Source organism: Panulirus ornatus, chromosome 55 (genome assembly GCF_036320965.1).
Source record: "Panulirus ornatus isolate Po-2019 chromosome 55, ASM3632096v1, whole genome shotgun sequence".
Taxonomy (NCBI): Eukaryota; Metazoa; Arthropoda; class Malacostraca; order Decapoda; family Palinuridae; genus Panulirus; species Panulirus ornatus.
In genome coordinates this window covers 38725547-38742115 of record NC_092278.1, presented here as the reverse complement: position 1 = coordinate 38742115, position 16569 = coordinate 38725547, and the positions used below count along the sequence as shown (strand labels likewise).

The 16569-nt window shown below is 40.5% G+C and overlaps 1 protein-coding gene across 2 annotated transcripts in view; it reads right to left on the bottom strand.

Moving 5' to 3' along the window:
- Evi5 (ecotropic viral integration site 5) overlaps positions 1 to 16569 on the bottom strand; it is a 275848-nt gene that overhangs the window by 3430 nt on the left and 255849 nt on the right. The window lies entirely within an intron of this gene.

The following is a 16569-nucleotide window of genomic DNA, read 5'->3' as shown; positions in this document are numbered from 1 at the left end:
CCCCAAAGAACTTTCCATGGTTTATGCTGGACCCTTCCTATACCCTGGGTCAGTCCACTGATAGCACATTGATCCCAATATAACACATTGTAACAATTCACTCTTATCCTATGCACACCTTTCACCCTTCTGCATGTTCAGGCCCCATGCAGAAATCTTTTTCACTGCATCCTTCCATCTCCAGTTTGATCTCCCCACTCTCCCTGTTCCCTCCACTTCTGAAACATATATCATCTCTGTCAACCTTTCCTCCCATGATGTGGTTAGTGTTCCTGACAGTGACACATTCACAGGCCATCCAGGGTCGAGCACAGAGGTTCAAATCCTGGGTGCAGCAGTCAGTCTGCAGTGAACCCAACTGTTCATCCATCCTTAGGGGTTAGTCAGGAGCAGTGTGGTTTCAGAAGTGGTACAGGATGTGTGGATCAGGAGTTTTCTTTAAAGAATGTGTGTGATAAATACTTCAAAAAACAGATGAATTTGTATGTAGCATTTATGGACCTGGAGAAGGCATACGATAGGGTTGATAGAGATGCTTTGTGAAAGGTCTTAAGAGTATATGGTGTCAGAGATAAGCTGCTAGAAGCAGAGAAGTTTTTACCATGGATGTAAGGCAAGTATACAAGTAGAAAGAGAGGAGAGTGATTGGAGCCAGTGAAGGTCGGTCTGCGATAGGAGTGTGATGTCCCTATGGCTGTTTAATCCGTTTATGGACAGGGTGTTAGGAGGTAAAAGTAAGAGTTTTGGAGAGAGGGGTGAGTATGCAGTCTGTTGGGGATAAGAGAGCTTGGGAAGTGAGTCAGTTGTTGTTTGTCGATGATATAGCTCTAGTGGCTGATTCGAGTGAGAAACTGCAACAGTTGGTGACTGGGTTTGGAAAAGTGTGTGAAAGGAGGAAGTTGAGAGTAAATCTGAATAAGAGCAAGGTTATTAGGTTCAGTAGGGTTGAGGGACAAGTAAATTGGGATGTAAGTTTGAATGGAGAAAAATTGGAGGAAGTGGTTTTAGATATCTGGGAGGGTGAGAGGCGTGTAAGGAATAGAGTGAATTGAAACGATGTGGTATACCAGGGTCAACGAGCTGTCAATGGAGTGAACCAGGGCATTTGAAACATCTGGGATAAACCATGAAAAGGTCTATGGGACCTGGGTGTGGATAGGGAGATGTGGTTTTGGTGCATTACACATGACAGCTAGAGACTTGAGTGTGAATGGATGTGGTCTTTTTGTCTTTTTCTGGCGCTACCTTGCGGAAGCATGGGACAGCAATGCTGTTTCCTGTGGGGCGGGATAGTGCCAGGAATGAATGATGGCAAGCAAATATGAATATGTACATGTGTATACATGTATATATCTGTGTATGTATATGTTGATATGTATAGGTATGTATATGTGCGTATATGGGTATATGAGTGGATGGGCCATCTTCAACTGTTTCCTGGCACTACCTTGCTGACACAGGAAACGGCGATCAAGTATAATAAATAAATAAATAAATAAATATATTTGTTTATGGATGGGATGTATGTAAATGCAAGAGGTTTGGAGAGAAGAGCAAGTATGCTGTCTGTTGGGAATGAGAGGGCCTGGGAAGTGAGTCAGTTGCTGTTTGCTGATGATACAGCTCTAGTGGCTGATTCAAGTGAGAAACGGCAAAAGTTGGTGACTGAGTTTGGTAAAGTGTGTAAAAGAAGAAGGTTGAGAGTAAATGTGAATAAGAGCAAGGTTATTAGGTTCACTAGGGATGAGGAACAAGTCAATTGAGATGTAAGTTTGAATGGAGAAAAATTGGAGGAAGTGAAGTGTTTTAGATATCTGGAACTGAACTTAGCAGCGAATGGAACCATGGAAGCGGAAGTGAGTCACAAAGGTTCTGGGAGCAATGAAGAATGTGTGGAAGGAGAGAACATCATCTTGGAGAGCAAAAATGGGTAGGTTTGAAGGAATAGTGGTTCCAATAATGTTATGAGGTTGTGAGGCATGGACTATACATATGGTTGTATAGAGGAGGGTGGATGTGTTGGAAATGAAACGTTTGGGGACAATATGTGGTGTGAGGTGGTTTGATCAAGAAAGTAATGAAAGGGTAAGAGAGATGTATGGAAATGAAAAGAGTGTGGTTAAAGGAGCAGAAGAGGGTGTGTTGAAATGGTTTGGACATATGGAGAGAATGATCGAGGAGAGATTGACAAAGAGTACATGTGTGTCAGAGGTGGAGGGAATAAGGAGAAGTGGGAGACCAAATTGGAGGTGGAAGGATGGAGTAAAATACATTTTGAGCAATTGGGGTCTGAACATACAGGAGGGTGAGAGGCATGAAAGGAATAGATTGAACTGGAACAATGTGGTATAGTGGAGTCGATGCTGCCAATGGACCAAACCAGGGCATGTGAAATGTCTGGGGTAAACCATGGAAAGGTCTGTGGGGCCTGGATGTGGATAGGGAGTTGTGGTTTCAGTGCATTACACATGACAGAGACTGAGTGTGAACAAATGTGGCCTGTTTTGTCTGTTATTCTGGCACTACCACACTGAAACAGGGGGTGACGATGCTGTTTCCTGTGGGGTGGGGTGGCGCAAGGAATAGATGAAGGCAAGCAAGTATGAATATGTACATGTGTATATATGTATATGTCTGTGTATGTGTATATATATTGATATGTATACATATGTATATGTGCGTGTATGGCATTTATGTATATATATGTGTATATGAGTGGGTGGGTCATTCTTTGTCTGTTTCCTGGTGCTACCTCGCTGATGCAGGAAACAGCAAGTATAATTAATAAATATAATATACATATCAACATATACATATGCATATATTCATACTTACTTTCCTTCGTCCATTCCTGGCACCACCATGCCCCACAGGAAACATTGCCACCCCCTACATCAGCAAAGTAGTGCCAGGAAAACAGACAAAAAAAAAAAGGCCACATTCGTTCACTCTCAGTCTCTAGCTGTCACGTGTAATGCACTGACACCACAGCTCCCTATCCACATCAAGGTTCCACAAACTTTTCATGGTTTACCTCAAAAGTTTCACATGCCCTAGGTCAGTCCATTGACAGCATGCTGACACAGTATACATCATTCCAATTCACTCTATTCCTTGCATGCCTCTCACCCTCCTGCATGTTCAGGCCCCAATCACTCAAAATCACTTTCTCTCCAACCTTCCACCTCCAATTTGGTCTCTTGCTTCTCCTTGTTCCCTCCAACCTCTGACACAGATATCCTCTTTGTCAACCTTTCCTCTCTTATTCATTCCATATGTCCAAACCATTTCAAAACACCCTCTTCTGCTCTCTCAACCACACTCTTCTTATTACCACACATCTCTCTTATTACTTATTACTTACTTGATTAAACCACCTCACACCACATACTGTCCTCACACATTTCATTTCCAACACATCCACCCTCCTCTGTACAACCCATGCCTTGCAACCATATAATATTGTTGGAACTACTATTCCTTCAAACATACCCATTTTTGTTCTAAGAAATAAAATTCTCTCTTTCCACACATTCTTCATCACTCCCAGAACCTTTACCCCTAAACAACACCCTATGAATCATTTCCGCATCCATGGTTCCATCTGCTGCTAAGTCCACTGCCAGATATCTAAAACACTTCACTTCCTCCAATATTTCTCCATTCAAACTTACATCCCAACTAACTTGTGACACAACCCTGCTGAACCTAATAACCTTGTTCTTATTCACATTTACCCTCAACTTTCTCCTTTCATGCACTTTTCCAAACTAAGTCACCAACTTCTGCAGTTTCTCATTCGAATCACCCACCAGTGCTATATCACTGGTGAACAACTGACTCACTTTCCAGGCCCTCTCATGGGATACCAATTCCAGCTCAGCTACAATGGATAAAAAAGAAAAAAAAAAATGAAGGCATATATGTATACCCCAGCTGCAGAACATGAAAAAAATTATGGGAGTCCAAACACCTAACTTGCACTGAATAGATTACAATCACTCAACAGCACACATTTTTCAAAGACTGCGTTTCAACAAAATAACAGCATCATTTCTTATTCTACATTCACTAGGTATTAATAAGTTTTAACAACACATAACACACAGAGTTTATCTAAGCTCTCTCTCCATTCTTGAATAATCCCTGAATCCACAAATAAGTACAATTGTAACTCATACAACTTTAATTTTGTACACTTCACCCTTAACTTATTCATATACTCTGTCACAGTAACTCAATAGTTGTGCTGATCTGTTCACTGGCTAGTTATATTATCTCAGGTACAAATACTGCCAAGCCTTTGCGACAAACTGAGAACTTTGCCAAGAGTACCAGTGACTTAGAGATATGAGAAGACATATTAATTTCAAGCATTCCAAAATACTCATAATAGCTTTAACTTCACCTTAATGAATTTATATGTCATCTATATATTTATCTAACAAAGTATAACAAAGGGCAATATTTAAGAAATAAATGGAAACAGTGGATAGGAGTTGGAGAAAGGAGAAATAAAAAGGAAAGGAACCGAAAAGAAGAAATAGGGGATCATAAGGGACAACAACAGAGGAACAGAACGAAGGGATAAGAGGAAGGAAACAGAATGAAAAGATGACAAAAAGAGAAAGAGGAGAGAGAAAAACAAATGAGAGAATAAACAGGAGAGAGAGAAGTGAGAGTACTAAAGTGAGATTTTGCCAATGCACAGGTATGGTTAGTTTAATGCTTATTAACCTGTTTCTGCTGCCATGCACATTACCTAATAGTCAATCCTTGGATTATTGGGAACTGTTTCTAACCAATCATCTGAAGAGAAGGGGGTAGAAGAATATCTACCCGAGCATGTATAAGTACATTCGACAAGATGTTGCCAAAATGGCAGGGCTAGCACGTGTTGTTTACAAAAGAATTTGCTTGATGAATTATGTTCCTCTCTACTCCCACCTGCATTCCATAATTATCAATTCTTAGTTCATCATGAACTAATTTCAACCAAATGTTATGTTTCCTTCTATATGTTTCTGCATTTGCTCCATGCATGTTTTACAACAGTTACTGCATGATGCTTGCAACCTGGCTAAGCTTTCATGTATTACTGAATGGTTTACTTTTCGTATTCTTCAAGATGTAATAACTCTTGGGAGCCTTTCATGTTTAACAAATTTCCTTTCTACCTTCAACATATTGCCATGCATAAACTATTGAATAACTTCTTTATAGGTTATATTATTCCAGTTTTTTCAGCCTTTCACTGATACTCATAGGATCATCTCCTTAATTTTGCTTGTGAAGTGCTTCTGAATTCTATTTTTTTTTTTATTGGTGACTACAAAATACAGTAGAATTCAATTTTGCTTATGTATTTACTAAACATTTTTTATTAGTAATCTTTCATCCTTTGTAGTGAAGGTTCTCAAAATCATATTACTCATTTTTTTTTTTTTTTTTTATACTTTGTCGCTGTCTCCCGCGTTTGCGAGGTAGCGCAAGGAAACAGACGAAAGAAATGGCCCAACCCCCCCCATACACATGTACATACACACGTCCACACACGGAAATATACATACCTACACAGCTTTCCATGGTTTACCCCGGACGCTTCACATGCCTTGATTCAATCCACTGACAGCACGTCAACCCCTGTATACCACATCGCTCCAATTCACTCTATTCCTTGCCCTCCTTTCACCCTCCTGCATGTTCAGGCCCCGATCACACAAAATCCTTTTCACTCCATCTTTCCACCTCCAATTTGGTCTCCCTCTTCTCCTCGTTCCCTCCACCTCCGACACATATATCCTCTTGGTCAATCTTTCCTCACTCATTCTCTCCATGTGCCCAAACCATTTCAAAACACCCTCTTCTGCTCTCTCAACCACGCTCTTTTTATTTCCACACATCTCTCTTACCCTTACGTTACTTACTCGATCAAACCACCTCACACCACACATTGTCCTCAAACATCTCATTTCCAGCACATCCATCCTCCTGCGCACAACTCTATCCATAGCCCACGCCTCGCAACCATACAACATTGTTGGAACTACTATTCCTTCAAACATACCCATTTTTGCTTTCCGGGATAATGTTCTCGACTTCCACACATTTTTCAAGGCTCCCAAAATTTTCGCCCCCTCCCCCACCCTATGATCCACTTCCACTTCCATGGTTCCATCCGCTGACAGATCCACTCCCAGATATCTAAAACACTTCACTTCCTCCAGTTTTTCACCATTCAAACTCACCTCCCAATTGACTTGACCCTCAACCCTACTGTACCTAATAACCTTGCTCTTATTCACATTTACTCTTAACTTTCTTCTTCCACACACTTTACCAAACTCCGTCACCAGCTTCTGCAGTTTCTCACATGAATCCGCCACCAGCGCTGTATCATCAGCGAACAACAACTGACTCACTTCCCAAGCTCTCTCATCCCCAACAGACTTCATACTTGCCCCTCTTTCCAAGACTCTTGCATTTACCTCCCTAACAACCCCATCCATAAACAAATTAAACAACCATGGAGACATCACACACCCCTGCCGCAAACCTACATTCACTGAGAACCAATCACTTTCCTCTCTTCCTACACGTACACATGCCTTACTCATACTTTGCTAAATATGTTATTTGAATTCTAGTTTCACTTATAATAACACCCGTCTTTCACATCTGCTTCAGTTTCCATCACATTCTCTGCTAGGCCTTTGTATGGTGTTGCCAATGCATTCATCCTCTTTTCATACCTTATTTGCATTTGATCAAATTTATCTTTGCTTAATTCCAAGAAGCTCACTCCAGCCCTACTGGAGATCATGTCTCCATCTTTTTGCATCTTCTTTTGATCCACTTCTGATCCAATCACTTGTCTTACTTCGGTTTCATCAATAAAGTAAATTATTTTTCTTTCCTTTACTCATTGCTTTCCTTTACTTATTGTCAGTGTCTGATATCGTTACTACTTTAGTGGAGGAAAGCAGAGGACAGGTAAGAGAAGCATTCATGAAATGGGATAAAGTAAAAATGATGTGCAACAGCACCTGGTTTGCAGCCCACTGCTATTCTAGGTCATTGTAAATGATTTTCCTGGTAGACTGGATTCTTACCTAAACATGTTTACTGATTATGCTTAGGTCATGAGAGAAATAAGAAGTGATGACACTTGCACCAGCTTACAGGGGAACCTTGACAAACTCCAGGCATGATCTGACAAAAGGATGACGGGACACAATGAAAGAAGTTCTTGGAGCAATTATAACCCAGCCAGAAATAAACTACAAGAATCTATTGTAAATAAGATTAATATGTCACAAACACTGCAAAACAGGAAAGTTGTGAAAAGGCAAATATTTGAAATGCATTCATGTATATGCATGAGGAATGTTTAATATGTCTATAGACCCAAAAAGAATTATGCCTTTAAAGTCTCATCAATCCAACTAAAGAAGCACAAAGATCTGATTGAGAGTGTGCAGAGAAGAGCAAAGATGGTATCTAAATTAAGAGAGTTGAGCTACAATGAAATGTTGAAGACCACAAATCTTTCCAATGTTAGAGGAGATAAGAAAGAAGGGTTCCTAATTACAGCCTTCAAGTTCCTAAATCATTTGGACAACATTGACAGGGAACAGTTCTTCATGAGATGCAGTAACAGAGTAAACACATGTAAAAACAAGAAGCGTTTTAGTAAGGATGTAAAGAAGTATGATTTTAGTGTTTGGGTATTTAACAAAGAAAGAGAGTGCCAGCAATTTACAAATGGTTCATGGCTACTTGAGGATACAGAAAGTTCAAGAGATAGAGCCCCACAGTTTTAAAACTCTTTCCCCATACTATACAAACAAGTAAACATACATACACACACCAGAGTATAGATCAAGGGAGTAAAAGACTAAGCAGAATCTACAATAAAGGAATCAGAACATGATTACCACAGGATGCAAGCAGAGGAGAAAAGATAAAAAAAAAAGAGGGAGGGGCATGATCCACTAACGAATGCCAAAATGCAAAAGAGTAGAGAAATACTGCACCAGAGATGCAGACACAATAGCCATTCAACATAACAAAGAAAGAAACAAGTATGGCAAGATAAGAAAGGAGGGGCATAGCAACACTAAAATGAGTACTGTGGACAGAGAAAAACTAAAAACTTCCACAAGTTCACTAGGAGTACGTTACTGTTAAAGAGCAGCTAATCAAGCTATAGGATTCAGAAAAAAATTGAGGATGAGGAAATATGTGAGGAGTTGAATGATAAGTTCAAAGGTGTTTTGAAAGTGAAGGCCACTATTAACATAATATTAGCAAGATGGAGGGGGAAAAGAAGTCTTGGAAGATATACAAAGTTACATGACAATCCTATTCAAAGAACTTGACCTATAAAAGGTTCATGGTCCAAATGAAGGCCCCTACTTGTTCTGAAGAATTATGAGAAGATTCTTGTTATAGTTCTAAAGCTGTGAAAGAGAGCTAACGTTTAATGTTTAAATGTTTTTAATTTTTTTTAATGTTTAAACCCCGTTTAAGAACCATGTTTGAAAAGGTAATTAGGAAACTGTGCTGAAATACAAATCCAGTATCCAAAACAAAATAATAGCAAAAATAATCAGGAAGCAAACAGTTAATTTGCAAAGGAGAAAATACCTAAAAAGAAGACAAACTGGATTCAAGGAAAGATCATGCACCATACACCTCACAAACTTATGCGACAGGATGAGCTCCATCTGCATGTTCCCCGACTGCCAGAAAAGCTTTGACACTACCATGGATGAGGCTAAATGAGAAGCGAGACCTATAAGCAGGAATAAGGGGTAAACTCAATCACGACAAAAGACACCTTAGTAGAAGATACGTGATAAATGTATCATTCTTGAAATATGCTGTGGTCAACAGAAGTGTGCTAGAAAGCTCAGTCTTGGGCTCACTCTTATTCTTGGTAAATGTAAATGACTTATCTAATGGTCTACATTCTAACTAAACATGTTTACAGATGACAAAACATCATGAGGAATGTCATAAACAATGATGATTATGTCGGATTACTCTATAAATGATCTGATGAAAAGTTAATGAAACTTAATCATGATAAATGAAAAGTAATGAGAATGGGACACAGTAAAAGAAGGCCTTCCCATGAATATTACCAAATAGGAAATAAGGTACTGGAATCTGTTTTTGAAAGGAGCTTCGGAGCCAACACTGTGCCTAACTTGTCAACAGAGCTATACACTGAAAGAAGCAAACTGTCTGATGGCAAATACAAGAATTGTAAATGGATAAGGAAACATGGTAAGTTATTCACAACAAACGTAGACCAAAACATGATTACAGCTCTCATATCTAGTCATCTTAATTACAGAAGCACAAAAGTCCTACTGAAAAAGTCTGGAGAAGAACAGCTAAGATGGTACATTATTAAGAAAGCTGAATTACAATAATGTGCCCACACAGTTACCCACCATGGAAGAGAGAAGAGAGGGGGTGCTTCATTTCTAAAGCAGTTGGATAATGATGACAGGGAAGAGATCTATATGAGAAGAACTACCAGAGTAACCATATGCCACAAAAAGCTACTTAGAAAGGATGTCAAGAAGTACTATTTTAATGTAAGGGTGATTCATGGATGGAATAAACTAAACTGGGAAACTGAATGTCAGCAATTTACAAAAGTTTAAGCTTTTTAACAGTACAGAAAGTTCAGAAGTTTAGAGTTCTCTCCCTGTGCTGTGTCATTGTCATTACTGTATTATACAATGCTAGGGCCCCCTTTGTGAAAGGGATCCTGGGGCTATAACCCCAAGAAAACCCATCCAGGGGCTCCTGTATCTTAAGAATGTACTACATTCAGTAGTAAGGACAGGATGAACTCATTTGAAGCAAGAGGTTTTTTATGAGACTCCTTTATTTCTTCAACTGACGATAAAAAAAAGCCCAGCAAAAGGTAACCTCAAGCAAACAGAGTTGAGTAAAAATGCCCATACAGCAAAAATATCTAATTACAAATAGATAATTAAATACACAAAATGAAGTAAAATGAGAGGCAAGGGCTACAAATCTGCCCACCATGGAGGAAATAAGAAAGGTCATTTAACTGCAGCCTTCAGGTTTCTAAGTACCAGATGGATGATGTCAATAGTGAATGGTTGTTCATGATCAGGAGACACACAATAACCTGAAGCCATGACAAGAAGCTTTTTAGGAAGGACATGGAAAAGTAAAATTTTAGAAAGGGTGGTGGATAGATAGAATAGACTAAGCAATGAAATGTGAATGCCAGCAGAATACAAATGTTTAAAAAGCTACTTAATGGTAGAGAAACTTCAAGAGATGGGGTCCCAAGAGAGAACAGTACAGTTAATACAATTAATTACATGATATACACTATATCCCCATCATTAACATGATGGGATGGGGACAAGGCAATGGAAAGCAATGAAACTGACAAACAAAACAAAAGCTGGCTACTGAACGATTCTGAATCCTGATGAAATCTCTCCATAGGTACTCTTGGAGTTTGCAGAAACGTCTGAGAGGTCAATGGAAAATTTCAAAAAACTGATGGAAGAGGGATAAGTGTCAAGAGTATGGAGGACAGCAAATGTCATACTTTTTATTAAGAAATTGTACAGGAAAAATGCACTGAACTAAAGAATACCATCTCTGACAAGTATAGACTGTTAAATGCTGCAAAAGATTTTATAGTAAGAAAGCACCTAAGTGACAGTATGCAAAAAAATTACTAAAATGAGTCTCAGGTATGGTAAATCTTCCACATTTTATGATAAATATGGGTGAGTAAAATATGTATTTTTGGAATTTCAGAGGGCTTTTGATTCAGTCCAACAGAGGTATGAAAAAAAAAAGGCTTCTCAGACAGATATAAAGTAGGGCACTCCTTCAATACACCGAAAATTATTTGAGAGGCAGATAATGAAAGAAACATACCAGAGGTAACTTTTACACTTGTTTGGAAGAGAAGCATAACACAAGGTTCAATGTTGGGGTTGTTAACTCAAAACCTACGTAAATGATGAGTGTCCAGAACTGTAGTAATCTGATAATTTACAACCCCTCTCAGCTAAGCCTTAGAGTGGGTAGTGGCATGGTTCATGAGGTTCGAAGTGACCAAATGCAAGAGGATGAAGGAAAAGCAAGTCTGACCATAAATGTAATTTTCCAAGAAAATAATCCAGGAATCTGTGTATCAAGGTTTTATGGGAGCTGACATAGTACCCAGCTTACCACAGGAATACCAAATCAAGAAGCAAATTATATCTTAATTAACCCAATTGCTGCAGCTGTTAGGTATAAATTATTTAATTTTCTGTTTACCATAATTGGTGTGTACATGAACAAAATCCTTCAATCAACCACTTCTGACTTGAAGCAAAATATACTGCTGTTAATGCCTGTGGTAGTATCCCATACATTACTACCAGATTCTACTCCCTAAATTTTTCTACACTTCGATCAGTCTATGCAAAAATGTCAAGAAGGCCTACATGAGATATGTGTCCTCTCATTATTTAATTACTGGTGAAGCTATTAAGTGAGTTTGGAAAAGTGTGTGAAAGGAGAAAGTTCAGAGTAAATGTGAATTAGCAAAGTTATTAGGTTCATTAGGGTTGAGGAACAAGTTAACTGGGATGTAAGTTTGAAAGGAGAAAAACTGGATGAAGTGAAGTGTTTTAGATATCTTAGAGTGGACTTAGCAGTGAATGGAACCATGGATGTGGAAGTGAGTCACAGTGTGGGTGAGGGGGCAAAGGTTTTGGGAGTGATGAAAAATGTGAGGAAGGAGAAAACGTTATCTTGGAGAGCAAAAATGAGTATGTTGGAAGAAATAGTATTCCAACAATATTGTATGATTGCAAGGGATGGGCTATGGATAGGGTTGTACGGAGGACGGTGGATGTGTTGGAAATGAAATATTTGAGGACAATATGTGGTGTGAGGTGGTTTGATCGAGTAAGTAATGAGGGTGAACAAATGTGGCCTTTGTTGTCTTTTCCTAGCGCTACATAGCACACATGCGGGGGCAGGGAGCTATCATTTCATGTGTGGCTAGGTGGCGACAGGAATGAATGAGGGCAGAAAGTATGAATTATGTACATGTGTATATATGAATATGTCTGAGTGTGTATATATATACATGTGTATGTGGGTTGGTTGGGCCATTCTTTTGTCTGTTTCCTTGCGCTACCTTGCTAACGCAGGAGACAGCGACAAAGTATAATAAAAATAAACATATATATATATATATATATATATATATATATATATATATATATATATATATATATATATATATATATATATATTTTTTTTTTTCATACTATTCGCCATTTCCCGCATTAGCGAGGTAGCGTTAAGAACAGAGGACTGGGCCTTTGAGGGAATATCCTCATATGGCCCCCTTCTCTGTTCCTTCTTTTGGAAAATTTAAAAAAAAAATGAGAGGGGAGGATTTCCAGCCCCCCGCTCCCTTCCCTTTTAGTCGCCTTCTACGACATGCAGGGAATACGTGGGAAGTATTCTTTCTCCCCTATATATATTTATCTATTTATTCACTTTGCCCCGTCGCCGTCCCCCGCACCAGCGAGGCAGCGCAAGGAAACAGACGAAAGAATGGCCCAACCCACCCACACACACATGTATATACATACACGTCCACACACACCACATATACACACCTATACATCCCAACGTACACACACATATACACACACAGACATATACATATACACCCATGCACACAATTCACACTGTCCGCCCCCATTCATTCCCACCGCCACCCCGCCACACATGGAACAACAACATCCTTCCCCCTCACGTGTGTGAGGCAGCGCTAGGAAAAGACAACAAAGGCCCCATTCGTTCACACTCAGCCTCCAGCTGTCATGCAACAATGCACCGAAACCACAGCTCCCCCTCCACATCCAGGCCCCACAGAACCTTCCATGGCCCACCCCAAACGCTTCACATGCCCCGGCTCAATCCACCGACACCACGTCGACCCCAGTATACCACACCGCTCCAACCCACTCCACTCCCCGCACGCCCCCCACCCTCCCGCATGTTCAGGCCCCGATAACTCAAAACCCCCTTCACTCCATCTTTCCCCCTCCAATTTGGTCTCCCACTTCTCGTTCCCTCCATCTCCGACATGTACATCCTCCCTGTCAACCCTCCTCACTCATCCTCACGAGTCCAAATTATTTCAACAAAGCCACTTCTGCTCTCTCAACCACTCTTTTTATTACCACACATATCTTTTACCCTTTCATTACTAAGTCAATCAAACCACATATATTTTATTTCATATATATTTGTCATTTCCCATATTAGTGAGGTAGTGTTAAGAACATGAGGATAGAGGACAAAAAGGATATATGCATCAGAAGCTAATATGAATGAGAAGAGGGTGAGAAAGAAATGAGCTTGGAAAAAAGAGGTGTGTGTGTGTGTGTGTGTGAAATACTAGAAGAGATTGGGTATAGAATAGCTAAAGTTGTAAGCAAATGAAGCAAGGGGAATGGGAGATATTTAGTGAAGCAGTGATAGCATGTGCAAGAGATATGGGATATGGATATATATATATATATATATATATATATATATATATATATATATATATATATATATTTTTTTTTTTTTTGCTTTGTCGCTGTCTCCCGCGTTTGCGAGGTAGCGCAAGGAAACAGACGAAAGAAATGGCCTAACCCACTCCCATACACATGTATATACATACGTCCACACACGCAAATATACATACCTACACAGCTTTCCATGGTTTACCCCAGACGCTTCACATGCCCTGATTCAATCCACTGACAGCACGTCAACCCCGATATACCACATCGATCCAATTCACTCTATTCCTTGCCCTCCTTTCACCCTCCTGCATGTTCAGGCCCCGATCACACAAAATCTTTTTCACTCCATCTTTCCACCTCCAATTTGGTCTCCCACTTCTCCTCGTTCCCTCCACCTCCGACACATATATCCTCTTGGTCAATCTTTCCTCATTCATTCTCTCCATGTGCCCATTCATTCTCTCCATATGCGTTCTCCAGATCCATAAATGCTACATACAAATCCATTTGCTTTACTAAGTATTTCTCACATACATTCTTCAAAGCAAACACACATATATATGTGTCTGTATGAAGTCTGTTGGGGATGAGAGAGCTTGGGAAGTGAGTCAGTTGTTGTTCGCTGATGATACAGCGCTGGTGGCTGATTCATGTGAGAAACTGCAGAAGCTGGTGACTGAGTTTGGTAAAGTGTGTGAAAGAAGAAAGTTAAGAGTAAATGTGAATAAGAGCAAGGTTATTAGGTACAGTAGGCTTGAGGGTCAAGTCAATTGGGAGGTAAGTTTGAATGGAGCAAAACTGGAGGAAGTAAAGTGTTTTAGATATCTTGGAGTGGATCTGGCAGCGGATGGAACCATGGAAGCGGAAGTGGATCATAGGGTGGGGGATGGGGCGAAAAATTCTGGGAGCCTTAAAGAATGTGTGGAAGTCGAGAACATTATCTCAGAAAGCAAAAAAGGGTATGTTTGAAGGAATAGTGGTTCCAACAATGTTGTATGGTTGCAAGGCGTGGGCTATGGATAGAGTTGTGCGCAGGAGGATGGATGTGCTGGAAATGAGATGTTTGAGGACAATGTGTGGTGTGAGGTGGTTTGATCGAGTAAGTAACGTAAGGGTAAGAGAGATGTGTGGAAATTAAAAGAGCGTGGTTGAGAGAGCAGAAGAGGGTGTTTTGAAATGGTTTGGGCACATGGAGAGAATGAGTGAGGAAAGATTGACCAAGAGGATATATGTGTCGGAGGTGGAGGGAACGAGGAGAAGTGGGAGACCAAACTGGAGGTGGAAAGATGGAGTGAAAAAGATTTTGTGTGATCGGGGCCTGAACACGCAGGAGGGTGAAAGGAGGGCAAGGAATAGAGTGAATTGGATCAATGTGGTATACCGGGGTTGACGTGCTGTCAGTGGATTGAATCAGGGCATGTGAAGCATCTGGGGTAAACCATGGAAAGCTGTGTAGGTATGTATATTTGCGTGTGTGGACGTATGTATATACATGTGTATGGGGGTGGGTTGGGCCATTTCTTTCGTCTGTTTCCTTGCGCTACCTCGCAAACGCGGGAGACAGCGACAAAGCAAAAAAAAAAAAAATATATATATATATCTATGTAGGTTTGCGGCAAGGGTGTGTGAAGTCTCCATGGTTGTTTAATTTGTTTATGGATGGGGTTGTTAGGGAGGTGAATGCAAGAGTTTTGGGAAGAGGGGCAAGAACGAAGTCTGTTGTGGATGAGAGAGCTTGGGAAGTGAGTCAGTTGTTGTTCACTGATGATACAGCACTGGTGGCTGATTCATGTGAGAAACTGCAAAAGCTGGTGACTGAGTTTGGTAAAGTGTGTGAAAGAAGAAAGTTAAGAGTAAATGTGAATAAGAGCAAGGTTATTAGGTACAGTAGGCTTGAGGGTCAAGTCAATTGGGAGGTAAGTCTGAATGGAGAAAAACTGGAGGAAGTAAAGTGTTTTAGATATCTGGGAGTGGATCTGGCAGCGGATGGAACCATGGAAGCGGAAGTGGATCATAGGGTGGGGGATGGGGCAAAAATTCTGGGAGCCTTGAAGAATGTGTGGAAGTCGAGAACATTATCTCAGAAAGCAAAAATGGGTATGTTTGAAGGAATAGTGGTTCCAACAATGTTGTATGGTTGCAAGGCGTGGGCTATGGATAGAGTTGTGCGCAGGAGGATGGATGTGCTGGAAATGAGATGTTTGAGGACGACAATGTGTGGTGTGAGGTGGTTTGATCGAGTAAGTAACATAAGGGTAAGAGAGATGTGTGGAAATTAAAAGAGCGTGGTTGAGAGGGCAGAAGAGGGTGTTTTGAAATGGTTTGGGCACATGGAGAGAATGAGTGAGGAAAGATTGACCAAGAGGATATATGTGTCGGAGGTGGAGGGAACGAGGAGAAGTGGGAGACCAAACTGGAGGTGGAAAGATGGAGTGAAAAAGATTTTGTGTGATCGGGGCCTGAACATGCAGGAGGGTGAAAGGAGGGCAAGGAATAGAGTGAATTGGATCAATGTGGTATACCGGGGTTGACGTGCTGTCAGTGGATTGAATCAGGGCATGTGAAGCGTCTGGGGTAAACCATGGAAAGCTGTGTAGGTATGTATATTTGCGTGTGTGGACGTATGTATATACATGTGTATGGGGGTGGGTTGGGCCATTTCTTTCGTCTGTTTCCTTGCGCTACCTCGCAAACGCGGGAGACAGCGACAAAGCAAAAAAAAAAAAAAAAAAAAAATATATATCTATGTAGGTTTGCGGCAAGGGTGTGTGAAGTCTCCATGGTTGTTTAATTTGTTTATGGATGGGGTTGTTAGGGAGGTGAATGCAAGAGTTTTGGGAAGAGGGGCAAGAATGAAGTCTGTTGTGGATGAGAGAGCTTGGGAAGTGAGTCAGTTGTTGTTCACTGATGATACAGCACTGGTGGCTGATTCATGTGAGAAACTGCAAAAGCTGGTGACTGAGTTTGG